Source organism: Schistocerca nitens, chromosome 3, assembly GCF_023898315.1.
Source record: "Schistocerca nitens isolate TAMUIC-IGC-003100 chromosome 3, iqSchNite1.1, whole genome shotgun sequence".
NCBI lineage: Eukaryota > Metazoa > Arthropoda > Insecta > Orthoptera > Acrididae > Schistocerca > Schistocerca nitens.
The window spans coordinates 706,578,229-706,590,271 of record NC_064616.1 but is presented as its reverse complement, the minus strand read 5'-3'; the positions used below and the strand labels follow the sequence as shown (position 1 = coordinate 706,590,271).

The window sequence follows — 12,043 nt, the reverse complement described above, 5'->3', positions numbered from 1 at the left end:
TGCATTAACAAAGAAAACCCAATAGCCCTATATTTTAGACAACAATGAAAAACAGTAAAAAAAGATTACAAAACAAAACAAAAACCAATTAAGAAAAAGTTAACTACTAAATTCTCTGTCATGGCTTTCCATAGTTACAATGTGCAACAATTAAAAATGTTCAAATGTGTGTGAAATCTTATGGGACTTAACTGCTAAGGTCATCAGTCCCTAAGCTTACACACTATTTAACCTAAATTATCCTAAGAACAACACACACACCCATGGCCGAGGGAGGACTCGAACCTCCGCCGGGATCAGCCGCACAGTCCATGACTGCAGCGCCCAAGACCGCTCGGCTAATCCCGCGCGATGCAACAATTAAAGGGTCACTTTTTCCAAACCCCGTAATTGCCTGCCATTGCGATGTAGAAGTTTGAAATTTGTCTCAATGGTGACTACAACTATACTCTGTAACGATACAAAATCGTGTCGCCCCCGGTGACGCTTCAGACAACAAGGTGTCGACACATGTGGAAAAAAAGTCGTAGCCCAGAAGTTCATGTGAGCTACAACGTGGGTTAAAGTCACACAGGCGCCGAATTTCACCATAATTCTCCCCAACGACACCAGGGACGTGTCACACGATGAATAGGTCGTCACATCCCCTCTTACACACATTTACTCCCTACTTTGAAAACCGAACGAGGTGGCGCAGTGGTTAGCACACTGGACTCGCATTCGGGAGGACGACGGTTCAATCCCGTCGCCAATCATCCTGATTTAGGTTTTCCGTGATTTCCCTAAATCGTTTCAGGCAAATGCCGAAATGGTTCCTTTAAAGGGGCACGGCCGATTTCCTTCCCAGTGCTTCCCTAACCCGAGCTTGCGCTCCGTCTCTAATGGCCTCGTTGTCGACGGGACGTTAAACACTAACCACCTACCTACCCTACTTTGAAAGCCTCTGCGATGGAAGTCAGCATGGAAATCACGCGGTTCTCGTACGGGTGGCCAAGGAAACATTTCACAGGCACCACCACTCTGAGTTTTACAGGAAGAGGCCTCAGGAAGTAGCATAAAGAGCCTCAATGGGACTACACCTTCCCTTGGGGCGTTTATGTACACACATTTCACTGTAGAAAACGACAGCTAGCAGTGCGATGAGCAGCTGGACGACATTCTTGACAATTTTGACAGTGGTGACATCCTAACCTTTTCCAAGGGCATCGTGAGCCGGCAATCCCAATGAGTGTGACACATCGTTTTTTAATGGAGTGCGACGCAGGTTTTGCTCTGGTGTGCAGTGTGGAGCCACAAAGAACCTTACAAAACCATTCATCGAAATTTGAACGCGATCCGAAGCAGTTTATTCATACATGTGTCAATGTTGTATTACTCTGTGATCAAGCCACGGGAGGGCACGAACCACGACGGCTATTCGCTCTTCAGTCTACAGACCACAGCGTCGCTACTCGACAGTTGGCGATTGGAACGGTGTTCCACAGGCTCAGAAATCTTTGAATCTCGATGTCTCGAAAACACTTGAGCAGCGCATCATACCGGAGCAGCACCTTTTACATATATGTATGTACTACAGTCGTGCGAAAGATGAATAAAATCGGTAGCAGATTGAGTGTACCATGTATGTTCAGAACGTTTCGAGACTGGATCAATAAAATACAGAGAAACGTTGATATTGTGGTTTTAATTTTTTTTATTGAGTTTCGATTCCTCCCGAAGGGGACGGGCTGGCAGCAGCTTAGTATGCCGCTCTTCAGCCTACAGACTTTGTTTTAAAAAGATGAAGATAATAAAGAATAAAAAACAGGCGATAAAATCGGAGACTAAAATGGTAACATGGCGAAAAAATCGTGGAACTTAAAACGGAGAACAAACGGACGATGATGCTAATAAAATACATAAGAAGCAGACAGGTAAAATAATAGACAGACAGTTAAAAAACACGGCGACAGTCTGGTGTCTGTTTGCAAAAGACATAAAATTCACACCCAGCGACAGCATGGTTTTTGTTCGCAACACGTTGGAAAGACGAAACAACACTGAACATTCATTTGAGCACTGCACTAAAAAGTTGGCAAATATGACATACCACAGCCGAGAGCAGGTGGGGGGAAATTGGACAGATGATGGGAAAAATAAAAATGGGGGAGGGAGAGGAAAAACGAAGGGGGGGGGGTATGGTTTTAATGATTCAGATGTTCTACATAGTCTCCCTCCCCTCTCCCCCTCATGAATATAACACACAAAATGTTCATAAAACCATTTGAAACTGTCAGAAAAGTCCTTCTTTTGGATGTTCAACTTGTGCTTCACGTGTGCTTGAATGTCGGTTATGTCAACAAAGCGTTGACCCCTCATGTGAATTTCTGCACTTTGGGGTTTTGTGATAGGTTCGTATTGATGACACCAAGTTTCGTCACTCGTGATGAATTTTTCCAGAGAAGAATTGTCCGCATTTTGCATTTCAGTCAAGTCCGCCCCTGGTAGCTGAGTGGTCAGCGCGACGGAATGTCATGCCTAACGGCCCGGGTTCGATTCCTGGCTGGGTCGGAGATAATCTCCGCTCAGGGACTGGGTGTTGTGTTGTCCTTATCATCATCATTTCATCCCCATCGACACGCAAGTCGCCGACGTGGCGTCAACTCGAAAGACTTGCACCAGTCGAACGGTGTACCCGACGGGAGGCCCTAGCCACACGGCAATTCCATTTCAGTCAAGTCGCAGAAGGCGGTCACAGGTCGTTGTTTCTGTTCGGGAGTCGAGGTGTGCAGGACAAACTTTACGCACACTTTTCTCTTCTTCAAAACATTCCGTCGTATGTCCCGAACAGTTGATTTAGAGATGTTGCTCCAATGCTGTTTATGACACAAAAACGTTGACACACTACAGCCGCAAGTCAACTACTTAACAATTAACACTGCCTGCTCACAACTGATTGGTCGAATGCACGTCTGTTGTTTACAGTTATTATTTCAAGTTGTCACCGTAGTTACTGCGCTGAAGTCCCTCATACGCCAGGAATAAAATCAGTCTCGGAACTGATTGGACTGAAGGTGTTTGCTTCCCCTGGCAGTCGCCGAGCACTAACTGCAGTACAGACCTACCGATTCTCGTCCTGACATTTGCTTCACCCTTGGCACAAAGGTGCTGACTTGTGAACTCTGCTCCGCTCCACCATCTCACCACTTCATCTGAGCTGAAATTTCCGTGAGGAAGTTGTGATTTTGCTTTGCTCCAATCACCCTTAGGCGCTGTGTTGCGCAAGGCTGCTGTCGATCATGTCTTCGATCATTGTCATAACAAAGTAACCATTTGGCTAAGTGACGACTTCGCACGTCCACGGAATATTAAGTATTAAAATCAGACGAAAGGAAACAGGAAACCTCTTTTCGAGGAATATAATTTATGAAAATATTGAAAATCTGGGGTTACCGTGACATATGACCTAAGTTCACCCATTTGTGAGTGGAGTATGTGTCCTACGTCATACAGTAACACACTCATTTTTATCCAAACTAACGGTCAGGTAGAACGAGGGCACTGCCCAGTCTAGCGCGGCTGTTGTGGTCTTCTATATATTCTTTTAGAACGCTTCTCTCTCTCTACTCTTCGACCTCCACTGCAAACTTCACAAAAGAGGCACACATTTGCACATAGTTTATCAGCTTTAAAGTTAGATAAGGGTATCAGACTATATAACAGTAACCTCATAATTTCTGCAAATGATGCAATTACCTACGAGGGTTGGAACTTAAATAGTGGCAACTATTTATTCACAACCGATACAAAAGAGTTGCATGTATGCACCTGTTACTGTCCTTCAAAGTAGTCACCGGCGTTGTGTAGAACCGGTTGCCAGCGATGTGGAAGTATACCGTTATCAGAGCCTGTTCTGTTGATGGTGCGAATGGAGCGGTCTACTGCCTGTCGAATCTCTGGGACAGTTCTGAAGCGAATGCCACGAAGTGGTTCCTTCATCTGCGGAATCAAATCAAAGTCACGAGGACTTAAGTCGGGGGAGTATGGTGGATGGTACAGTACTTTCCAGTCCAATCGACCGAACAGAGCAGCCAAAGCTTGCGCTGTATGGGCCCGCGAATTGTAGTGCAAAATTATGGGTGGGTTGCACAGAAAGTTTCGCCGCTTCTTTCGCAAAGCCAGTCGCAGGTGAAGCTCCAAAAACGAACAGTATTACGGTGCATTGGCAGTCTGCCGTGGAGGAACATAATGCGTTAGGATAACACTATCACAGTCGTACACGAAAATCACCATAACTTTCACCATACTGGAATTCTGACGCACTTTCGACATTCGCGGCGACCCATAATCACGCCATTCGTTGGATGTGGCCCATGTCTCATCCAGTGTTACGATACGGCGTAAGAAAGCCTCTCCTTCGCGCTCATAGCGCTCCAAGTGCGTCTGAGCAGCGTCGTAACGCATCCATTTCTGCAATTCCGTCAAGTCATGGGGAACCCGTCGTGATGCAACTTTTCGCATGCCCAAGCGTTCCTTCAGGATGCGAAGCACAGTCGTATTAGCTAATCCGGTATCGTGGGCGAGCTCACGAATCGCATGGCGTCGATCACTGTCCACTAACGCGGCAACAGCATACACGTTAGGACGGCCTGCCCGATGCATGTCTGCCACAGTTTGCCGACCTTCGTTGAAGGCTTTTACCCAACGTGCCACTGTTCTGTACGGCAATGCCGATTCCCCGCACACCTCTTGAAGACCTTGATGACACTGTCGTGCTGTACGACCTCTGGCACATTCAATCTTGATCCAACTCCGTTGTTCCTGTTTCGAAAACATAGTGACACCGTTACGTTAGAACGCTCACTCACAAGTGACTGTGTTTTCCTCGATTGTGCGCACGCCGGTGACGTGGGGCGGGCGAGTCCATTTGCTCGGAGGTAAGGTAGATATGTCAATAACGTGTGCTATCAGCGACAACAGTAGATTCCATTGCATAGTGTCTCCACAGCAGTGTTGCCGCTATTTAAGTTCTAACCTACGTATAACAGAGCACTAATTAAAAAATCTGAGCAGGCATCCAGTCAGATCTTAATAAGATTTCAAAGTAGTGCAACTGGCTTTAAATACACTATCTGATCAAAAATATCCGCACGCCCCTATTTAATGGAGAATTCACCACTAAATGTCATGAAATGCGAACCCCTCCCCCCCCCCCCCCCCAGTATAAAAGGAAGCGGGGAGTACTGTGTTGTCATTAGAGAAACGGTTACAGCAGAATGAGTCGGTCAGGAGAGCTCACTGACTTCGAACGTGTACTCTTCACTGGAAATCAGCTGAGTTTCAACCCTTTTAAAGTTGCCAAAGTTGATCGTTGGTGATGTGATAGTGTAGAGAAAACGCGAAGGAACATCAACAGCTTAACCAAGGCCAGACAGACCTCATCTGCTGAAGGACAAGGACCGTCGAACATTATCGAGTGTAGTTGTAAAAAATCGCATCAAATTTGCAGAAGGGATCACTCGTGAGTTCCAAAGTGCTACCAGCGCTCCATGTACCACAATGACTCTGCATAGGGAATTAAAAACAATGTACAACGATCGAGCAGCTCCTCATAAACCACGCATTTCTGTAGTCGATGTTAAGTGACGTTTCTTGTGGTGTAACGAGCGACACCATAGGACAGTGGATGATTCTAAACGAGTGATTTCCCTGTGACAATCCGATAAAAGGATTTGGGTTTGGTGAATGCCTGGGGAACGTTGTCTGTCATCATGTGTGGTGCCAATAGTGAAGAAAAGACGAAGTAGTGTTACGATACGGGGGTGTTTATAGTGGTTAGGGTGTCGTCCCCTTATTGCGCTTAAGAAAACGCTAAATGAGGGAAGATATGAACATATTTTGCAGCCATGTATCATGCGTACAGCAGAGGAACAGCTCGGAGACGATGTTTCTATCAGCATGAAAATCCACCCTGTCATAAAGTAGCATCTGTGATGCAATTATTTGTGGCCAATGAATGAAATGAACAGGACTACACATAGATCAAATGGAATGCCTTTGGGATGAGTTATAACGTAGACTTCCCTTCAGACCTCAGCTTTCTACATCACTGCCTTCTCTGGTTTCGGCTCTTGAGGAAGAATGGGCAACCATTCCTCCACAGACATTCAGACACCTCACTGAAAGTATCCCCAACAGAGTTAAAGACGCCATAAACGCGAAGGATGGACATCCTATATTAATGTCCACTAATAAGTGTCCGAACACTTTTGATCAGATAGCGTATAGAGAAATATGTAATTCTGCGCTTCACAGTAACACAGAAGACTATCCTGTGGCCGGCCGTGGTGGCCGAGCGGTTCTAGGCGCTGCAGTCTGGTACCGCGCGACTGCTACGGTCGCAGGTTCGAATCCTGCCTCGGGCATGGATGTGTGTGATGTCCTTAGGTTAGTTAGGTTTAAGTAGTTCTAAGTTCTAGGGGACTGATGACCTCAGATGTTAAGTCCCATAGTGCTCAGAGCCATTTGAACCATTTGAACCAACTATCCTGTGGCTATAATATAAATGAGTCACAATTGGAGTCAGCGAACTTTTACAACTACATGGATGTAACAATTTATAGGGATAAGAAATAGAATGATCACATAGTTTCAGTCGTAAGGAAAGCAAATGGCGGACTTCGGTTCATTGGCAGGGTACTGGGAAAATGCAATCGGTTTACAAAGCAGAGATTGCTTAGAAAATACTTGTGTGCCCATCCTATTTTACTCATGTGCCTGGGACCCATACTAGATAGGGCCAACAGGGGATAATACATTCAAAGAAAGGCAGCACTAATGGTCACAGGTTTGTTTGACTCACAGGAGAGCGTAACGGAAATGCTGAGAAGCCTTAGCCTACCTCTGTGGTCGAACGGTTCTAGGTGCTTCAGTACGGAACCACGAGGTTGCTACGGTTGCAGGTTCGAATCCTGCCTCGTGCTTGGATGTGTGTGATGTCCTTAGGTTAGTTAGGTTTAAGTCGTTCTAAGTCTAGGGGACTGATGACCTCAGATGTTAAGTCCCCTCTTGACGATAGAGGCAACTATCCCGCGAAAGTCTGCTTACAAAGCTTCAAGAAGTGATGAATCTTTAGCCCCCTATGTATCGCTCTACTGGGAGCAGAAAAAATAAAATTAGACTAATTACAGCGTTTGGAGAGACATTTAAACAGTCATTCTTCAGCTAATTATGTGGTACAATGCTAAGTACCCTCGGCTATGCACTTTAGAGTGGTTTGCGAGTGTGGATATAGATGTAGATGTCATTTCCTCCCTCCCAGTGAGTAACTTCATGGATATATATATATATATGAGAAAACACACATTTCTTTTTTTCTTTGGCTGGTCTCCATTCCTAGAGGGACGAGTAGATTGCGCACTTCTCGTTGTACGAGTTGTGGCTGAAAATGGATGATAGCTGAAGAGAAATGGGTGAGGAATCTAATACCGCCCTTAGGCAGCGAGAAAACAGTCCCAAGATAAGAAAAAATGGTTCAAATGGTTCTGAGCACTATGGGACTCAACTGCTGAGGTCATTAGTCCCCTAGAACTTAGAACTAGTTAAACCTAACTAACCTAAGGACATCACACACATCCATGCCCGAGGCAGGATTCGAACCTGCGACCGTAGCGGTCTCGCGGTTCCAGACCCCAAGATAAGAAGCAATGCCTCCAAGCGCTGTGCCTCCAAACTATGCCAGCTAAATATATTGATGTAGGCCTATAGTTAATTGCTCAGCGGCAGGTTATTTGCAAAAGCCTCGCCAGAAAACAGAAATGTAATGACGCTTCCGCCTGATGATGTTAAACACCAGATTTGCCACCACAGCGTAAAACAGAACTAGTCCTAATTTACAACTTGAAACTGTAAATAAGTCCACCGCAGTTTAAACAGAAAAATCTGCGTGCTAGCGGAAATAGCGGCCGAGGGAAAGAAAACAAGCATCTAGCAACAAACAGAGATGCTGCAAAAGTGCGCACGTCTTTTCGTGTTCATTAAACAGTCTCAATGCCTGGCGGTGTGCGTAAGAACTGAGACCTCTTTATACTGACAAGTTTGTTCCATACCTACGTCAGTCTCCGTTCTCCTTCCCGCCATCACATCTGGCTAGCACCTGTCGTACCAGGAATAATAGACTTAACTTTTCTGACTTCCTACTAGATTTAGCACGCACCTGGTATGAAAGGTACTGTATCATTGCCAGTACCTCATGTATTAAGACACGTAATTGGATTTCTGACTGATGGGTTACTTCTGCTCGGTACTGAGCATAACGGAAATGCGAGATATCCCATACTGAAATGAGTAAAAATTACGTACCATCATATATCCTCCCGATTCTAGCGAAATTTTAGCTACAATAATATCTTCCACCACCAGGATTCGAAGCGGTTACTTCCGCGTTGAAAGTCACAGAATTAACAACCATGTCCACGGAAGTGGAAACTGAATTTGTTATCGTGTGTGATATAGAAGTAGAACCTATCTCCATCCGCTGCTTGCATAACTTCCTTCAGAAGAGAGTGATATTTGATCCTCCTCCAGTCAGCCGAAATCGAGGAAATTTTCGTTTTTGGTATTTTTTGAAATATTTTCCACACAGCTGACATTACTTCATTTTTTTGCCGGTGATTGTCAGAATATGATAATACTTGACATTCAGTAACAATTTTTATTTGTTCACGAACTGGTTTTCGGCATCTTAGGTCGTTGTCGTATGATAACTGATATTCGTGGCAGCTGATTATATAAGCATAGGGATGTGCTAATAATAGAAGATATGAAGTTTCTAAATACACTCCTGGAAATTGAAATAAGAACACCGTGAATTCATTGTCCCAGGAAGGGGAAACTTTATTGACACATTCCTGGGGTCAGATACATCACATGATCACACTGACAGAACCACAGGCACATAGACACAGGCAACAGAGCATGCACAATGTCGGCACTAGTACAGTGTATATCCACCTTTCGCAGCAATGCAGGCTGCTATTCTCCCATGGAGACGATCGTAGAGATGCTGGATGTAGTCCTGTGGAACGGCTTGCCATGCCATTTCCACCTGGCGCCTCAGTTGGACCAGCGTTCGTGCTGGACGTGCAGACCGCGTGAGACGACGCTTCATCCAGTCCCAAACATGCTCAATGGGGGACAGATCCGGAGATCTTGCTGGCCAGGGTAGTTGACTTACACCTTCTAGAGCACGTTGGGTGGCACGGGATACATGCGGACGTGCATTGTCCTGTTGGAACAGCAAGTTCCCTTGCCGGTCTAGGAATGGTAGAACGATGGGTTCGATGACGGTTTGGATGTACCGTGCACTATTCAGTGTCCTCTCGACGATCACCAGTGGTGTACGGCCAGTGTAGGAGATCGCTCCCCACACCATGATGCCGGGTGTTGGCCCTGTGTGCCTCGGTCGTATGCAGTCCTGATTGTGGCACTCACCTGCACGGCGCCAAACACGCATACGACCATCATTGGCACCAAGGCAGAAGCGACTCTCATCGCTGAAGACGACACGTCTCCATTCGTCCCTCCATTCACGCCTGTCGCGACACCACTGGAGGCGGGCTGCACGATGTTGGGGCGTGAGCGGAAGACGGCCTAACGGTGTGCGGGACCGTAGCCCAGCTTCATGGAGACGGTTGCGAATGGTCCTCGCCGATACCCCAGGAGCAACAGTGTCCCTAATTTGCTGGGAAGTGGCGGTGCGGTCCCCTACGGCACTGCGTAGGATCCTACGGTCTTGGCGTGCATCCGTGCGTCGCTGCGGTCCGGTCCCAGGTCGACGGGCACGTGCACCTTCCGCCGACCACTGGCGACAACATCGATGTACTGTGGAGACCTCACGCCCCACGTGTTGAGCAATTCGGCGGTACGTCCACCCGGCCTCCCGCATGCCCACTATACGCCCTCGCTCAAAGTCCGTCAACTGCACATACGGTTCACGTCCACGCTGTCGCGGCATGCTACCAGTGTTAAAGACTGCGATGGAGCTCCGTATGCCACGGCAAACTGGCTGACACTGACGGCGGCGGTGCACAAATGCTGCGCAGCTAGCGCCATTCGACGGCCAACACCGCGGTTCCTGGTGTGTCCGCTGTGCCGTGCGTGTGATCATTGCTTGTACAGCCCTCTCGCAGTGTCCGGAGCAAGTATGGTGGGTCTGACACACCGGTGTCAATGTGTTCTTTTTTCCATTTCCAGGAGTGTAGAAAGTTAAGCTTGCATAGAAATTTTATATAAAGAGAAGTTGTCACTTATTTAAAAAAAAGTTAACCGAGGTTATAATTTCTGTTTTTTCTTACAACGTTAATGACGTTACAGGGGAAACTGTATTTTACAATTAGGTTGACTTGGCAAGAGCAAAACGGAAAATTGCTTTAAAGTTCCAGCTTCTGTTGAGCATGTTCTGCTTTATCCTTATGTGTAATATGATGTTCATACAACTAAGAAACGCTGAAAGCCGACATTATTGGAAATATTACTAATTAATACTCAGATGGCACAGAGTCGGAGCTTAGTTTTAAACAAACAAACATAGTTTTTTCATTTTCTCTTGAATTATGTTCTTCATGTATACTTATATGAGAAAACATTTTCTTTTGCTGGTTTCCATTCCTAGTGGGAGAAATAGATGGCTGAAAATGGAATGATAGCAGAAAATTGTTACTTCTGAAGAGAAATTAAAGATAGAACTCCAGCAAACGGACGCCCCATAATAATTCGCTGCTCAGTGGTGGATTTGAAAGTAACCCCACAGTACAAATCATCGTTACGAAGAAAATCAGTTCTTGTGACATTTAGTGAAAAATAAAAATGTTAATGCTCCTGTAAAATTGTGAAATATTTTAATATCACTTAAAAACTTATTTTCACCGATGGACGGCTTTTTAACACCAATGTAATGAAAAATAAGCTGTAGTGCTCATTTTCCTCAGATATAGTGGAGATTAGTTGAACATTTCCATTATTTTTATAGACAGAGAAACGTCCTTCTGAACCTCACTGTTACAGATAAGAATTTCCCGACTAACGATCCTCCATAAACCAAGCTAGTGCTCGGCCTATAAAACCGTGCCTTTCGACAGTACATTAAATTCCAGTAAAACAGTTTGTATTTCACAGCGCAGTCCTTGCAGAACGTAAAAATGTCTAGTTGCCCCGATATTGTCCGAGCGTCTTCATGACATTTAGAAGCATTAGTAATTAAATACAGTGACGTTACAACAGTCATTCAGTTTATTATTTAATATACTGGAACGCGACCCAGAATTTCTAATGAGTCTGTTATTTGTTCATTTATTTAATGTCCTCTGTAACTGAATATATTAGACAAAATATACAAGTGAAGTTCAAAAACATTTTACAAACGCAGATTTTTGTTGTTTTATTCATGGATACCAGTGTCTTGTGGCGTCAAAAGATTATATTCGCCTGAATGTGCCTCTTTAATTTAAATACTATTTTCAGTCAAAAGGAGAGTGAGATTTTGATGTAAAACTATTGGAGAGGGGAGAGGCGCTTATGGAGCAGAAATTTCGTAGAGCGCAGAGACTTCCAGAATTTTTTTTTCTGCCTCGAATATACTGTATATTTGACATAAGGACCATAAGTATATCACGTGGCAGATTCGAATGAGTTAGAAGGTTCTACTGTCGCTATCTTGAGGCATCATTCACGAACAGAGCCGGTATAGAAGAAATTAATTACTACCAATATCTTCGTGTCATGCAGCGAAGAGTGACACCCCCAGGGCAGGTCTCATTTGTTTCCTTTATTTTTGCTAAACATCGAAGCCCATTACGACAAAAAAGCTAGAGAATAGGTAAAGTTGATATTCTCAAAGTGGGAAAAGTGATCGACAATGATATTTATAGCAAATTACACTTTTGGACGGCTTGTGCGACGAATTCACATCGTTCATGTAGAAGAGATTTGCCTGGCAAAGTCCTTTACTACACAGTACACACGTTTAGTCCATCACAAAATTTGAACATCCATATTTTTATATTTT

The 12,043-nt window shown here is 45.0% G+C and overlaps 1 protein-coding gene across 29 annotated transcripts in view; it reads left to right on the top strand.

Annotated features, from left to right (window-relative positions):
• The window catches only part of LOC126248677 (twitchin), a 523,948-nt gene that overhangs the window by 23,007 nt on the left and 488,898 nt on the right, over window positions 1-12,043 (top strand). The gene's annotated exons all lie outside the window — the stretch shown is intronic.